Consider the following 17,058-nt stretch of genomic DNA (forward strand, 5'->3'; position numbering starts at 1 on the left):
ACCTAAAAGCATGCTGATACATACCTCTAGCATCATTAATCCAGCTCATGAATACCTCTATTCCTGCTCTTTAGTACCTAAAAGCATGCTGATACATACCTCTAGCATCATTAATCCAGCTCATGAATACCTCTATTCCTGCTCTTTAGTACCTAAAAGCATGCTGATACATACCTCTAGCATCATTAATCCAGCTCATGAATACCTCTATTCCTGCTCTTTAGTACCTAAAAGTATGCTGATAAATGCCTGAAATCAGGTTGCTAAGTACCTTCAATCCAGCTCATGAACACCTTGATTCTTGATCTTTGGTATCTCAAAGCTTGCTAAAACATATGTCTAATCAGGCTCTTGAAATGCTCGACTACAGCTCATAGATACCTCTGTTCTTAGGCAAAGGTACTCAAAGCATGCTGATACATACCTCTAATCAGGTTAGGTACCTCTAATACCGCTCATGAATATTTCAAAGCATGCCCATAAACACTTCTGACCAGGCTCTTGAGTTGCTGTAATCAAGCTTCTGAATACCTCCTACCCTGCCTCTATCTACCTCTAAATAACCACCTACACAGCACCTTTAGCTTTACAAAGGCTTGTCACCCTGCACCTAACAAATAACAAACTATTACATTACTTTATATGACTGACTGACAATAAACATTTCATTGCTTCTTTCAGGTACAAACCTTGCGGATCGTCTCCCAGAAACGTGAATCCCACAAGCAAAGACATCTGAGAAAATGAGCTCCAAGAACCTAACACCTGTTTTCAGGAAAGGTGGTAAGAAGATGACGATGTCTGTACTGAGTGCAGACATTAAGCACCTGACCAACGAGGAAATGTTAACTGCGTTCAATGCCTGGCTGAGGGCAGTTGCCATCCTGGGGGATATCCGCACCAAGATGCAGAATTCCGAGATTTTCAATCCTTCTACTGGTGGATGGACTCACGCAGTCCAGAACCTCATCCAAGGATCCGTGACATAAACTTTCAGCAGGTACACTGGGAGAAGGCCCGACGAGGTGGCTGCCTTTGTTGATCTGAAGTCCACTCCCCGCACCGCCTATCTCAGCTCCTCGTTCTGGGAAGCCCCGGATAACCTGGGCCAGGGCTCCAAGCCCAGCATCTTAATCCGAAGCCTCTGCCTTTTCTTGGGCTGTGAGTCTTTGGTTGACGAGTTTGCTGTGAAGCTGAAACACAAAGGAAGGCGGGTTGATGGGAGCTACAGCTGCTGCGGAGAGACGGCGGTGGACACCGTATGTAAATCCGCCATACGGGAGTGTGAGCACGCTACCCGAAAAAGGTAGGGTGTGTGGCGCAGGAAGAATGCTTCTACGCCATCTAAACTCAGTATTTATCAATATATTTATCGACTTGTCAGATTCATGCTTTGGCAGGGGGAAGAAGCCCTGTAAATGTTTTGATGTACATACTGTTTGCAGACTGGAGCTGCCCAGGAAGTAGCTCTCCTGCCTTATTTCATGATCAGAATGCACCTAGGGATTATTATCATTGGTTGTAGTAAAGTTGATGCCACAATTGTATTAAGTCCAGGGGAGCTTCGCTAGGAGCAAAGGCCGTTGGTACCCCAGAGAGCACCCATTACTGCTACCTGGTGGCCCACCCTCCTGAACTCGCAAGCGCCCTGAAGATCGACTGTCTGGGGTCACTGCAGTCACTGTGCCAACCCAGACTTCTCTTTCATGGATGCAGTCTGGGGGTGCCATATTTTCTCCTGCTTTTATCTATTTTTTGCACTGCCTGGCGCGCCTGTGTTTTTGGTTTCTGCTGTGTGCACCATGGTCTCATAGCACTTGAAGTAGTTTTTTCCTGCCCCTCATTCTGTCCCATTTTACCCCTCACCATCTGCACCAGTTGGCCCTCATCCATCCTGCATACCACGGTCACCAACTCGTCTCAGCATTCACAGGTTTGTTAACCCCCCCCAGCCGTGTGAGCATCCCACGGGCCCTTCCTTTCTTACACCAAGACCTTTTTGTGGTGTTAGAACGACTGCAGTTTATTCACATCATAAGTTGGTACAAACGTATCACGATGGCATCTGACATTAACATGCTCATTTTTGGTTTATCTTGGATTACAAAGTAATACATTTTCATAACGGATTATACAGTGTACATCTTATCCTTATACCATATTAATACCCATAACTTGCCTAATCCTGCCATGCATCATCCTTACAGCCATGCTGTCTCTTCAAGGTTGTCATAAATCACTTTCCAACTGCTGTGACAGCTCTACTTCTGTCACTTACCTGGTTAAGCGGGTCACGGCTTTGAGGCTTCAGCTTGGTACTGAATGTGTGGCATTCGTGTCCCCGTGGCCATGCCTGGACTGCAAGTGTTTGTCCCCCTAGCGGCGGGCATTTCTTGCCCCATTGTGTGCCCTCAAGTATCCCTGCCTTGAGGCATTCCAAGGCCTTGTCCGGGCACTTGTCTCAAGAGTCCCTGCCACAAGACATCCCTAGGACCTTCTCCGGGCACTTGTCTCAAGCAGTGCAAATGTTTTCTCCAAAATTAGCTTAACGTTTTTAAATGCAGTCGACCTCACCACCTCCACGACTGGAAACTTAGAATAACTGTCGAGCATAACGAGGGTTAGTCTCCCATCGGGGAAACTTCCAAAGTCCATACAGATGGAGGTCCAGGGTTTTATTTGACGTTGGTTCCGTGACTACTGGCGGAACTGGTGCGTCACTACCAGTGATCTTACATTCGTGACAGCTTCTCACTTTCTCCTCGACCATGCGATCCATCCCTGGGAACCATACTTTGGTACGCAGGTGGGCTTTAGTCTTCTCAATGCCTTGATGCCTTTTGGTGCGCAAGGTCGATTGTTCTCCTCCACATTTTCACCGGTATCACAATTCTTGTTCCCCGGAGTATGATTTAATCGCGGCTCTCACTGAATTCTTCCCAGCACCTCCAATCCGTGCCTCTTGTTCCTCTTCCATTCACCTATTTACTCTATCAAAATGTTCCTCCACGCATGACTTCGTAGCGTGTCTTTCACTGCCATTAGACAGTCATCTTCGTCAGTGGCTGCCCGGATCTCTTCTAGAGACAAAGCTCGGTGACACGAGATCCCAGTGATGTGTCTGACAAACGATTCCGCCCTCTCGTCGACCTCCTTTTCCTGTCTTGGGTCAATGGCTACTGGATGTCACGACAGGTAGTCCGCCGGATGGTTGGCTCCAGGGCGATATATATCACCTCAAAGTTGTAATGCTGGATCTGTACAGCTCACCTCTCAATCCTCGGGGGTCCGCTCCTCACTGTCCCTGTGAACAGGGTAACCAACGGCTTGTGGTCAGTTACAACTCGGAAATTGTGTCCACACAGATAGATGTCGAAGTGCTGACACGTCCACTTTATCTCCAGTGCCTCTCTCTCAATCTGTACATAACGGGTCTCCACCGCAGTTAATGCCCTACTGGCGTACGCAATGGGCATCCATTCATTCCCGCTGTCTTGTTGAAGGAGTACTGCCCCCAAGCTGACTGGGCTTGCATCCACTACTAGTTCCGTGGGGTGCCCTGGTATGAAATATGCCACGGTTGCTCCCTGTAGGAGGCCTCCTTTGACATCCTGAAACGCCTTTGCCACCTCACTTGCCTCCTTTTTGGTGAGGGCCCTCAAAGGTTCTGAAAGAGTAGCCAGATGGGGGATGAAGCGTCTGCAATAATTCGCCATCCCAAGAAAACTTCTCATCTCAGTTTGATTATGGGGGATCGCCGCAGCTGTAATCGCCTCCACTTTTGCTGGGTCCACTTGCAATCCATTCTTCGAGAACCGGTATCCAAAAAACTCTGGTTCATTGGCGTAAAATTGTCACTTTTCTCTTTGCAGTGTTAGCCCTTGATCCACCAAACACTGAAGTGTAGCTCGCAGGCGCTCATGGTGTCCCTCGAGTGACTTGAAGAATATCAGCACGTCATCCTTCACATTCAACACCCCCATAAGGCAAGATAAAGCTCCACGAATGGCGTCCTGAAACACTTCAGCTGCTGACGACACCCCGAAGCTAAGCCTCTTGAACCATCTCAATCCTACATGGGTGGAAAATGTAGTTATGTAACGGCTAGCTTTGTCAAGCATCAGCTGGTGATAGCCAGAGTTAAGGTCTACTTTGGAGAACTATTGGGCTCTGTTGATATCTGCCACTATTTCATCTATTGTCTGAGTTATGTGTCTCTCTCTCTTTTAATTGTGGTGTTCGATAGTCGCATATCCACACACAACCATATCGCTTCCGGTTGTTTTGTTTTTGGAGCGATGACGAGCGGAAATACCTATGAGGTGGGACCCGACACCTTCTCGATTACCCCAGCTGTTCCAGATTTTCCAACTCCGCCTCTACTAGCGGCCGGAGATGAAATGGCACTCTGCGATGCCTCAGTGGCACTGGTTTGATAGTCCTGTCCATGTGCAGGTTCACTTTTACACCTTTTAGGTACCCCAGACCTTCGAAAATGCTCGGAAACTCGCCCATGATTTTGTCGGCGTTAGATTCATGTATCTGCCTTACAAACATCACGAGTCCCAAATCCTCCACTGAGTGGCAGCCTAACAATGTCCCAGCATTGTCCTTGGTCACATGAAACCTGGTCGTGGATGATCGGCCGCTTAGTGACTTCCACCTCGATCATGCCTTGTCTTGGAATGGGAGTGTACCCTCCATAGGTGAAGAGTTTCGCTTTTGTGCATTGGAGCGGTGGTTTGGGGTTGAGTCGTTCGTATTGTTCCGCATCTAGAATGTTTACAGAGGCACCCGTGTCTATCATTTCTGTGATATAATTGTCCCCAATGCTATTTAACACATGAGCAGTGGTCTTTTGCGGAATGTTTTCCTTCTGGTGTATGAAATGCTGAAAACCTCATCCTCTTTGTCATCCTCGGTTATTCTCATATTTTGGAGTTGACTTTCTCCTTCCTCATCAGCCTCTGCCACATGAACAAACAAACAAAATTGGCAATGTACACTGTAAAGGACCTAGCACCTGACCACCTATCCCTAAGTTGTATACATATATAATGAAATGTCTCAATCAATTGTGTGTGCACACTGTTAAAGCACCCACTGCCACGGTGCAATTCAAGACAGGATTATAACAAGCAAAATAAATTGCAAAGGTGTACCACTTAATAGCAGAAAACAATGGACACATCACAAAACATCAAGTCTGTGTCCAAGGTATTTTTCAGGTGATGTCTTCTTTTATTCACAAACAAATATTTTTCTTTCATAAAAAGACCACAGCCGACACGTTTCGTCCAGTAACGGACTTCTTCAGGGCTGTAAATTCAACAAACATATATATATATACACATAAATATATACATATACAAGGACAATGTAAACATGGATATACATAATCCAATCCAACAAATATAAATGTGAGCATTATGTACAAAATATGTGACCTTGAAGACAGAACAGCTATAAACAAAGATAATGTTACAACTAATAATCCTAAAGAGTTTTTTACTTAACAATACAAAGACAAAACTACTTAGCAGACATCTTATTTCAAGATAGCCTCCTGGTTCAATCTTTATATACAACATTTAACATTTAAACAACCATACATCACATTCCATATACATGGTGGACTATATACAAACAAACGTGGTAGACAATAGACTAAAATAGAGTAAAAGATCGCAGAGGAGATTTAGAGAAAACATTTGAGATAGAGTATATGAGGTAGCATGATATCTCCTCATGTGTAGACAGCAAAAAGATGTAGAGGGAACAATAGGTTAATTACAACAATAGTATGTAGCCTGTAATAAATAGCCAGAATATATATATATATTTTTTAAAAGCCATTAGAGAGGAAAAAGCAGCAAAAGAAACCCATGATACAAATGAGGGGAGTGTCACTATCTATATATCATCATAAAGTACCCACCGTTTAAGCAAAAAGAGACGATATTCCTAAACAGAAATCAACATCGGAGTTGCAACAGTGAGTATGTGTTACAGGCAGGGTTATACAAAGCACATATCCGCTATACTCTGTACAAAGAGAGAAATAATGTAATATAACCATTGAGTCCCACTAGAATCATTTGACCATGTTATAATAGAAAGCGAAGTGTAGCTACTTATTTAATAGGGCCAAGATAGTTACTTCCTATTGGACATAGTAAGAGTCCCAGGTATAATACCACCTGTGTATATCATTCAGGATAGCGCCTTACCACGATAAGGTAGGCAAGCAGTAAAGTAGGGCAGTCTCCCAATTTAGCCTATGAGGGAAGCCATAATCAATATGTCAGGTCCACAAATGTAATAAAACTACCCTATATTGTCAGAAAAACAATGTGGGTTTATCAAGTCAAAATACGAAAAAGCTATTTAGACAAAAGCATAATAACAGCCTAGTATTGGCCTGAAAGTTCAACACCCCATAACAAATATGAGGGACTCACCGCAGGTTAGAATCTCCAATAATCTTTAAGCAATAATTTGATTTAGGTATGGTGTATCACCACCGGTGAGAGTGTGACACTGCGCATTCAGATGTAATAAATATGGTAAACGAGGCCCATGATGCTGCATTCAGCATCTTCGTCCAATACATCCCAACTCTGTAAATGACAGAGATAAGATGTAGTGCCTCCAACTCAAAACAGTGCCCAAATACAGAGCAAGGAATCACCACACAGTCGCATCCAAAAAACGAGTCCTAAAACAACAACATAAGAAGTAAGTCCATGAACCCCTCCACCCCCTCTCACGTAGGGGCAAGTGTGCCCAGTTAAAGATTTCAAGACCAGATATGCAGTTCCTCCTTACCTTAATGTGTGTCAGGTTGTCAGTAGCACAAGAAAAGGAAAATACGCCACTGACCTCTTCGTAGCGGCCAGCAGGAACAATGACCTGGAGAGTAGCCTCCCTCCTTCCCTGAGCACTCTCCCCCACAATGTAATTATACCACACTATGGAAGCGAGCACCCGGGGGAAAAGGGAAGGGGACAAAATAATAAAGAATCACTGTGAGATCGCTCTTGCCTCCTAGGTCTGGTCAAGGTCTAGAACGCCTATCTCCCTCTAGTAGCGTTGTATAAGTACAAAGAGAGAAAAGAGGTATGAGAGGCAGCACAGAAAATACAAGTATACTGTAACATCAAGATTTTCGTGATATCATACACACTCACAGAGAGCCCAGCAGCACTTCTCCCAAAACGTAGTTGAGGCACACGACCTCCAGAACTTAACAAAAAATGATAAGATCCGTTGTGCACTAACGTCGTACGCAGGTGACCAGAAATAACACTTTCAACGGAAGTTAGTGAGATCCCTACACCGCTGTTGGACGTCACAGCAAGTGTACCAGGAATAGGAGCACCCTGGTAAGGAAGAGTCTTTGCACCAAAGGAAAACAAAACACCAGTATCCAAAACGGGAATAAGAATTACGGGAGTTCTTAAACAAGAAGTATTGGTTCGCTGGTATAGTTCCAGCATGCGTGATACGAGTGTAACAAAAAAAAACTGGCAGTTTGGAGAGGAGAGTGCTCCTGCGCGTCTCTCTCTCCACACGAAATACCTGAAAACTCCCGGGCCGGGAGTTCAGCCTCGCAGTCCAAAAAGATCCGAAAACAAGCAGGCGAGTGCTCCAATGGCCACCAGGGAAAATCCTTGTAAAGAAAGCAGTGCCTCTGCAACGTTGCAATCGAAGGTCCTCCAGCGGGGAACACCTTCTGCTATACGATCTAGGAAGATTGTCAAGTACCTACTTCCTGTAGATGCGGGGCTTATATCGGGAAGGGCGGTTCTTGGACGCACCGATTTTGTATTCCTCTACTGTGCCCCATGGCCTCATGGGACTTGTAGTGCGGTGGCTCTTGCAACAGGCAAACCGGCTTTCACTCGTGTAAGGAAGGGATGTATGGCGCGTGTTTGCCCAATCTGCCCTCCCTTCCTGTCTATGATATGTAATCGCGACAAAACCCCCTCTCAAGGATCGCAGACTCAGCGGTCGTCCAGGTTTACCTGGATATGTAGCATGGAAGCGTTCCACCAATTCGGGACAGTGGAGATTCTGTATTGGTTCCCAGGTTCTGTCCTCCACCCCGAACCCCTTCCAATCCACCAGATACTGCACACGCCCCCTCACCATTCGGGAATCCAAAGGTTCGTGCACCTCGAACTCGTCCCAACCATCAATTTCCAAAGGGAGGGGCCGTTCTGGCAATCTCATGCTAAGAGGACAGGGTTGGAGTAGTGAGACGTGGAACGCAGGATAGATGTGCCAGGAACTGGGTAAGGAGAGTCTCATGGCTACGCGGTTCACGATTTCTTCTGTGCTATAGGGGCCAATGTACCTAGTTTTTAGTTTGTTTGCTCCCTGAAGGTGAAGGTTCTTAGTAGCTAACCATACCTTGTCCCCCACCTGATGGTCGGGTTCTTTGGTCCTTTTTCTGTCAGCGAAGTGTTTTTGTGCAAGTTGAGCTGATGCAAGATGCTGTTTGGCGTCAATCAACACGGCCCTGAGGTGAGCATGATGTTCTTGGACGCTCGGAAGCCTGGATTCTATCGGGCAGTCGAAAGGGAGCATATTGGGATGATGACCATACAGGCAAAAGAACGGAGAACAACCTAGTGTAGAGTGTTCCGTATTGTTGTAGGCGAATTCTGCCGTCCACAGGAGTGTGTACCAGTTTAATGAATTATGGAGGGTGAATCAACGGAGGTACTGTTCCAGAGTTTGGTTCAAGCACTCTGTTTTTCCGTCTGTCTGGGGATGGTAGCTGGTAGATAGCCTGGCTTCGATTTTCATAGTCTTACATAACGCTCTCCAAAAACGAGAAGTGAACTGCGTTCCTCTGTCTGTGATGACAACACTCGGTATTCCGTGGATCCTTACCACGTGTTGCAGAAAAACAAGGGCTAATTCAAAGGATGTGGGCAGACGTTTCAGAGGAATGAAATGTCCCATCTTCGTTAAATGGTCAACTACCACCAATATAGTTGTGTACCCTTCACACGGGGGCATTTCAACGATAAAATCCATAGACACCGTGTGCCAGGGTCGAGGGGGAATGGGCAACGGCTGTTGGAGATCTGTAGGTTTTTTATGGCTAGCCTTTCCCTGTGCACACACGGAACAGTTTTGTAGGTACGTCTCGATGTCTTTCCTCAATGTGGGCCACCAAAAGGATCGCTCAATACAGGCGATGGTCTTGTATTTTCCCATGTGTCCTCCCAATGTAGAATCATGAGCCCATGCTAACACTTGTGATTGTACTTCGGGGTTCGGAATATACAACGCGTGGTGATGATACAACATTTCTTTGTTCTTTGTTCGATGTTCAGGATCTTCCTGAATCCAAGCTTGAGCGTCTTAGTCAGCTAAGGATACCCTGAGGTCCTCTAGGAAGTCTTGTGAGGTGATCAAGGCAATGGATTGGTTTTGGAAAGACGCCTCAGAGAGTATCGAGGTTGGTTCTGGTTTCTCCGGCAGCACAGGAACCTCGGGATCTTCGATACGGGAGAGAGCATCTGCCTTGCCATTTTGGGGACCGGGCCGGTACTTAATAACAAAATCGTAATCGAAAAAGAAAAGAGTTCATCTCAATTGACGTGGTTTAAGGGCCTTGGCGGTTTTCAAGAACAACAGGTTCCGATGATCTGTGTAGATTTCAATGACATGGTGTGCTCCCAGGAGGTAATGCCTCCATTCCTCGCAGGCCCGTTTAATGGCTAGTAATTCCTTATCTGAGATGGAGTAATTTACTTCACAGGGGGTGAGCTTCTTTGAGAAATAAGCCACATCATGTAGCTGTCCTGTATTGGGATGTCGTTGAGACAAAACACTTCCTATTGCATATTGAGAGGCATCTGTTTAAACAATGAAGAGAAGTTGTGCGTCGGGGTGCCTGAGAATGGGCGCCTGAGTGCACCGTTCTTTCAGGATGTTAAAAGACCGTTCAGCCTCTTCACCCCAAACAAATGGAGTGTTTTTCCTCAACAAGCTGGAGATGGGGTGGATGATCTTCGGGAAGTCCTTGATAAAACGCCGATAATAGTTGGCGAACCCCAAAAAGCTTTGTACAGACTTTACTTGCTGGGGGGTCTGCCACTGGGTAATTGCATCAACCTTGCCTGTCTCCATCTGGAACCCTTTTGCATTGATTATGTATCCCAGAAATGCTACTTCCTGGACATGAAACAAGCCCTTCTCCAATTTGGCATACAACGAATGTTGTTGGAGCCTGTCTAGGACGGTTTTTACGTGAATAACGTGTTCCTGAAGACTAGATGAGTAGACAAGGATGTCGTCTATATACACCACGCAGAATGTGTCCAGGAACCCCCAAAGTACCTCATCCATGAAGAATTGAAAGGCCGCCGGGGCGTTGCAGAGCCCAAAGGGCATCACTTGATATTCGAAAAGCCCGAACTTCGTCCAAAAAGCGGTCTTCCACTCATCACTGCTTTTGACCCTCACCAAATGGTAGGCGCCTCGTAAGTCCTGTTTCGTGCAATAGTGAGCCCCTTTGAGTTGGTCCAGCAGCACAGGAATCAGCGGTAATGGGTAGCTGTTTTTTACGGTGACTCGGTTGATCGTTCTGTAGTCAATACACATTCGAAGTTCGTCACAATCCTTCTTAGGGATGAAAAAGAGTGGAGAGGAAGCAGGTGATGAGAAATGCCTGATGAAACCGGAGGCTAGATTCTCATTGAGATCGTTTTTCAAGTAGTGAGTCTCTGGTTCTGTCAGGGCATACACCCTGCTGCACGGAATCTCTGCTCCAGGCATCAGCTCAATGCGGCAATCATAAACCCGGTGGGGTGGAAGTTGGGTGTCCTTCTGTTTATCGAAGATAGGCTGGTATTCTTTGTACTCTTCCGGCAAGGTGGTAGCACAACAGTATGTGTCTCTTACACAGGTGGTGGCCAGTAGATTGGCCTGGGTGCTCTCGGTTTTTTCGGGAAAGGCAGCTTGTCGGGTGCAGTGTTCTTTGCAGTAGCTGTAACTCAAGTGTACAGTGCGGGCAGCCCATCGAACAACAGGGTCATGTAAGGTTAACCATGGCATACCCAAGATGAGACGGAACTGTGGGGCATCAATGAGGTCGAACTGGATATACTCATAATGGTCTTCACCGAACCGCATCATGAGTGGAACTGTATGATACCAGACTGGTCCAGAAGAAGAGCACCTTTCCGTCTACTGCTTTTACATTTTCTGGGGTCTCCTTCCTTTCCCACGGCACACCTAGGGTCTTAGCGTACTTCAGGTCAATAAAGTTTCCGGTAGCACCGGAGTCCAGCAATGCAGCCACCTCAATGTTTTGGCCCTTGTTGTTTGAAGATGAATACTAATAGTTAAGTGTGCCACGGCTGGTTGTGTGGTATTGGCGATTACTGATGAGATCATATTCCATGTGTCACCCGAACCAGTGATCTCATTCTGATTCTGGCCTTTCAGTTTTCCGACCGTTCCTTATGCCCCATTGCTGCTTGCACACGCGGAACGTTGGTTCGTTCTGGGAGCTGGGCCCGGGCGCGACATTTTCTGATGAAATGACCCCCTTTACCGCAATATAGGCATAGCTTCATCTGTCGCCTTTTTTCCCTTTCTTCCGTGGTAAGAGGTCCTCAGATACCTCCTATCTGCATCGGCTCGGTCCCTTCAGCAGGTTTGGGATGTTCTTCGGGAGTGGTTTTAGGTCTGGAAAACAGAAAACGCGTGTCTCCCCGATTCCTGTCCCCTTTTCTTTCCTGTAGTCGGTGGTCCAGTTGTACTGTAAGATCAATCATTTCTTCGCAGGTCTGGGGTAACTGCACCACCTGCGAAAGGACATCCTTTAATTCCCCTCGTAATCCCTGGTAAAAAAGAGTGGTCTGTTTTTCCTGGGGCCAGTTTCTACGACAAGACGGTTGAATGTTGTAATGTAGGTCAATAAATCCTGAGAACCTTGTCTGAGAGTGATCAGTTCACGATCCAGGGTCATCATATGGGATTTTTGATCAAACAGTTTACTCATCTCCAAACAGAAATCCGTGAATCTATGTAAAACAGGGTCGTTTCGTTCCATCAATGGTATGGTGCAACTAGCTGCATTCCCTCCCATGTATGACATCATAAAGGCCGTCTTTGCCGCCTCATCCTGAAATACTGTAGGCTTACATAAAAAAATGCAGTCGGCATTGGTTAAGGAAGGTTTCAAACTTCTTGGGATCCCATAGAAACGTTCAGGGGGAGCCAGAGGTATTCCAGTGTTCTGTGTGACATGGACGGTGGGAACAGAGTCGGCTGATGGTGGGTGGGTAGGACTGGCAGCAAAGAAGCCTTCCCCTTGTGTTGTAACTGGAGAGGGAGCGTGTACTGTTTGCACCGGAGGGGGTAAGGCCCCTTCCCTAATATAAGAACCAGACCCTTTACCTGTCCATGATAGGCCGGCTACCCCTCTTCGTAACGTGCCCATTTCTTTCCTAAGTTCTTGATTCTCAATACGAGAGGTTTGCACCTCCAGTTGCAGAGCGAATAGGCTCTCCAACAATGAGGTCAGCACCACGTTGGTGTCCATCGTTCAGGCTGGGCGTCCAACTTGGGCTTGACAATCTGTCAGGTTGTCAGTAGCACAAGAATAGGAAAATACACCACTGACCTCTTCATAGCAGCCAGCAGGAACGATGACCTGGAGAGTAGCCTCCCTCCTTCCCTGAGCACTATCCCCCACAATGTAATTAAACGACACTATGGAAGCGAGCACCTCGGGGAAAAGGGAAGGGGACAAAATAATAAAGAATCGCTGTGGGATCGCTCTTGCCTCCTAGGTCTGGTCAAGGTCTAGAATGCCTATCTCCCTCTAGCAGCGCTGTATAAGTACAAAGAGAGAAAAGAGGTATGAGAAGCAGCACAGAAAATACAAGTATACTGTAACATCAAGATTTTCGTGCTATCATACACACTCACAGAGAGCCCAGCAGCACTTCTCCCAAAACGTAGTTGAGGCACACGACCTCCAGAACCCAATAAAAAATGATAAGATCCGTTGTGCACTAACGTCGTACCCAGGTGACCAAAAATAACACTTTCAACGGAAGTTAGTGAGATCCCTACACCGCTGTTGGACGTCACAGCAAGTGTACCAGGAATAGGAGCACCCTGGTAAGGAAGAGTCTTTGCACCAAAGGAAAACAAAACACCAGTATCCAAAACGGGAATAAGAATTACGGGAGTTCTTAAACAAGAAGTATTGGTTCGCTGGTATTGTTCCAGCATGCATGATATGAGCGTAACAACACAAACCTGGCAGTTTGGAGAGGAGAGTGCTCCTGCGCGTCTCTTTCTCCCCACGAAATACCTGAAAACTCCCGGGCCGGGAGTTCAGCCTCAAAGTCCAAAAGGATCCGAAAACGAGCACGCGAGTGCTCCGATGGCCACCAAGGAAAATCCTCGGAAAGAAAGCAGCGCCTCTGCGACATTGCAATCGAAGGTCCTCCAGCGGGGAACACCTTCCGCTATACGATCTAGGAAGATTGTCAAGCACCTACTTCCTGTAGAGGCGGTGCTTAAATCGGGAAGGGCGGTTCTTGGACGCACCGGTTTTGAATTCCTCTACTGCGCCCCATGGCCTCATGGGACTTATAGTGCGGTGGCTCTTACAACAGGCAAACCGGCTTTCACTCGTGTAAGGAATGGATGTATGGCGCGTGTTTGCCCAATCTGCCCTCCCTTCCTGTCTATGACATGTAATCGCGACAATGTGGCTGCAAAACGACCCAGAGCGACCCCCTGCCAAGCGAAGACGGTATGGAATGTATCCATTTCCCGCTTCATTTAAATAGCCCATGCTGATATCCAAACTCATCTCAGCTGCGGATTTCTCGGAGAACCGGAAGTCAGTGTTAATTGTCCACTGAGGTGCCGTGAATCACCGCCATCTTAAAGTGGACAATATTTCAAATAAAAAACATATCTCTATGATTCCCGGGCATGATTACTTATATTCTGGGAGCTGCAATAATGATACGCATATATGTAACAATATATGCGTTAATTACAGTGAGTTCCATAATTAAATTTATATTTATCTAATACATGGCCTCAACACCGAATAAATACTGCAAACAAGCAAAGAGTAATACCGCATTATTTAACCAATCGGTCTGTATTTTAAGCGAAGTGATGTATTTAGATAAGTCAGTATATATCGTAGCCTCATCAGAACCTGTCATCGCGAGAAAAGCGAACTTCACACTCAAGAGAAATACGGCCGCCATTTTGAGACGGTATGGTGCGCATAGATCACATCGCCTGTATGCACTAAAAGTACCATATTAATGTATGAAGTGAAGGAGAAAAGTTTAAATACTTCGATTATAATAAATATAATAAGCTAATCCATGATAAAAGTCCAAAGCATAAAGTACAGACATATGCGACGTAACGGGTAGTTATCATAGAAAAACCGGGTACCTGTATTCCGATATCCGTTGTGCATGTTAGTCAGGCCATTCAATACGGCCGCCATTTTTTTGTAGGCAAAAAGCTTTCACAAAGGATACAACTTCTATAAGTAACATACCATACCACATGGTCTTCCAATGTACAGCCCCGATATAACAACAAACAAGCCTATGTCCCGATATCCAATTATGTGTGCCAAATTGGGCATTCAGTACAGCCGCCTTTCCAAAATGGGCAGAAAGGTTTCCCCAAAGATGCCCCATTCATAAATAACGATTAACTACCAAGTGATCTTCCATTATGTGAATCCGATATAACAGCAAGGAAGCCAACCTAACATGGCAAGAATGACAACAGTTGGGTTAACGGTACTATAACTTTTCAAGTAGAAAATTGTAATGAAGACACCCATTGTAATCGGCAATAGTAACACATGCAGATCACACAATGGGTGTGCTGAATCAGAATGCCCAGTAAGTCATTATGTATACCTAAATAGGAACAGAAAGAAAATAAGCATAGCAAGAGTAGAAAAAAGAGAAGGAAATGAAAACCAGATAAAGAATTGTCTGCATTACAGCATTCATTTGCATTTTGGAAACAATAATTCAATTGCAGACCAGTACAACTTTGGCTAATCCATATGGGATTATGTTAACAGCTTCATCAATCTGCGTACACACTGGGACCATGAGTTCAACATATAATCAGTATCCAGACGTCATATCTGATTATCAACCCATGTCCTTTACACATTCTTTAGAGGAAGTAATGCATTTCTTCATCACTGTTATGTCCTTGTTCAACACAGCGAAGTTTACAAATCCTACCTGTCTCGTTTTTCCTTAGGGCTAATTCCCTATTTCCCACTCTCGGGTTGGTTGGTATGTGATCAATGCCCATAAACCACAATCCAGTGTCATCTGGATGGTTCTCTTGCATATGAAATGTCATTGAGTATTTATGATCACCATTGCGTATCGCACGTAGGTGCTCCTGTATTCTCAATTTAAGCGGTCTTATGGTGCTGCCCACGTAGATTTTATTACATGGGCAGCCCAAGATGTATGTAACATACTTTGTTTTACAATTGATAAAGACTAGCTACGGCCATTGTCACAAACAGTAAGGATTCAGACTAGTCAAAGCCCCCAAACTTATTTAAAATGTCTTTGCTGTCTTTAATGTAAGCTGCTAAATTATAAACTAATGGTTGTAAAAATTGATCTACATATTCCGACAGCTTCTCTGAGAACGTAGCTAGTCTTAATACCTGTATCAGGAAGGAATTCAGGGTGAAAGCTCTAGAATTTTTCCTGGGACAAAGAACCGCGGACCACTACAGACACAATGAAGTCCTATTAGAAATGACAGATATCACCTTGTCAAAAAAAAATTCTACACGACACCCAATGGTACCATCAAATACAGCAAAAAATGGAAGCGTTAGTAACGTCTCTTACTCAGCACTCCGATATTTATATAATTTCCAATAATTGTACAACAACCGTTGGTGTGTTTGAAACACTTTCTTTAATTATTCTTCTGTATGATATTCTTAAGGTATTCATACTATTCCCTGTTCTTTCGGCGGAATACAGCTGATTCCACCTATTACGAAAGTGTAATTACAACGTTCCGCCATTTATATTTAAATATGAATATAAACCATGAATCATGGTAGATACCTTAGACCTTGGTGAAACTAACTAAAAAGAACGTAAGTCCCCTGATGAAGGGTCCGCCCGAAATGCATTGGGCAGAAATAAGATGAATGATAGAAACAGTTTTTGAATACTATGAGTGAAATAGTATGAATACCTTATGAATTATTGGAAATTATATAAATATCGGAGTGCTGAGTAAGAGACGTTACTCCCGCGGGAGCTAACGCTTCCATTTTTTTGCTTTTTCTCGCCCTCTTGCCCAGGAGGGTGTTACTTACCAGGCACCCTAAATCAACTCAATTCAGATTACCTATTCACAAGGAGTGCGAGGATCCACATTCCAATTGGATTTTCACCATCAAATACAGGGCACAGCGATGGGCTCCAGGTTTGCTCTTGTTTATGCCGGACTCTTCATGGGTTGGTATGAGCAGGAGCATGCCTGGAGCCGTCGCACTGCAAACTGGACGGAACACATTTTATTCTGGGTAAGGTACATCGATTATGTTTTCATGCTATGGGATAGACCTGCCTCAGATTTATTGGGGTACCATACTTTTCTCAATGAAAACCCCTTCCATGTACAACTCACTATTAATTTCAGTGATGAACAAATTGACTTCTTGGATATTTCTTTTTTTATCTAGAATAACTGTATACAAAGCTCAATCCACTGCAAGAGTACAGCGTCTAACAGCACCTTACACTCATGCAGCGCACATCCCCGACATGTAATTAATAATATCCCATACGGTGAGATGATACGCATGAGGAGGAATTGCAGCACGGACGAGACTTTCTCCAAAAACATTAAACAGACTAAGCAGCGGTTCCTGGCATGTGGTTACCCCCGAGATAAATTGGACAAGGCGGAACAAAAGATTTCTAAAATCCCCAGCGATACTACCATGAGAGCTAAGGACTCAGGTAAATC

At 45.2% G+C, this 17,058-nt stretch overlaps 1 protein-coding gene across 1 annotated transcript in view; it reads left to right on the plus strand.

Annotated features, from left to right (window-relative positions):
• The first annotated feature begins 1,005 nt into the window (after positions 1-1,005).
• The window catches only part of LOC146859450 (uncharacterized), a 144,144-nt gene continuing 128,091 nt past the window's right edge, over positions 1,006-17,058 (plus strand). Inside the window, exon 1 of the mRNA XM_085650168.1 lies at positions 1,006-1,306. The gene's annotated coding sequence lies outside the window, so the exon portion shown is untranslated. The remainder of the gene's footprint in view (positions 1,307-17,058) is intronic.

The sequence above is a fragment of the Triturus cristatus genome, chromosome 3_2 (genome assembly GCF_964204655.1).
Source record: "Triturus cristatus chromosome 3_2, aTriCri1.1, whole genome shotgun sequence".
NCBI lineage: Eukaryota > Metazoa > Chordata > Amphibia > Caudata > Salamandridae > Triturus > Triturus cristatus.